This window comes from Lepidochelys olivacea (genome assembly GCF_965140295.1).
Source record: "Lepidochelys olivacea isolate rLepOli2 genome assembly, chromosome: 7".
Taxonomy (NCBI): domain Eukaryota; kingdom Metazoa; phylum Chordata; order Testudines; family Cheloniidae; genus Lepidochelys; species Lepidochelys olivacea.
Genome location: NC_140417.1, coordinates 82314669 through 82315347, shown reverse-complemented (window position 1 = coordinate 82315347; position 679 = coordinate 82314669).

The window sequence follows — 679 nt, the reverse complement described above, 5'->3', positions numbered from 1 at the left end:
GGAGAAGGGAAAGGGGAGGACGTGGGGGCGGAGCGCGCGCTGTCTGCAGGGAGCCCCTCAGGGGCGGTAGAGGGCGCAGTTCCCTAGCAACCAGAGCGATCTGCGAGGCATGGGTCGCCAGTCTAGGACATCTTCCTACCTCCCAGTGCAGGCCCAGGCCTGGTGCCAGCCCCCGCCCTCTCTCCTCTTGCCCCCCAGGCACCTAGGCCCAATCAGCCACTGCTTGTGTCGCCCTAGGGCCTGTGGCCGCCAGTTGCTTCTCCATCTGCTGCATCACCTCATGGGCCTGAGCCCCGAGAACTCTTGCCTACTTACAACAAAACTGGCAGCCTGGGGACCCCACAGTCGTACCCACAGCCCCCACCCAGCCATTGCGCCCCCCCACCTCAGCCCTGCTTACCCTGCTCACTCACTTCCCTGTCTCTATTAAGAGCAACTTTGGGTTTGGTTCAGGATCTTCTTGGAGCAAGGCCCTTTGGGTTTGGTTTTTACTTTAACATTTCCCAGGAATGTATTGGTATTTATTATAAAAAACTGAAAGAAGGGTGAAAATTGGTGCAAAAATCAGCTTCACAGTTTTCTGGGTTAATATTGGGGGTGGGAGGACAGGGAAAAAAGCAACAGAGAAAAGTAAGAGTATTGAAAGTAAAAGCATTTTAATGCTGTGGTTTAGTTCATT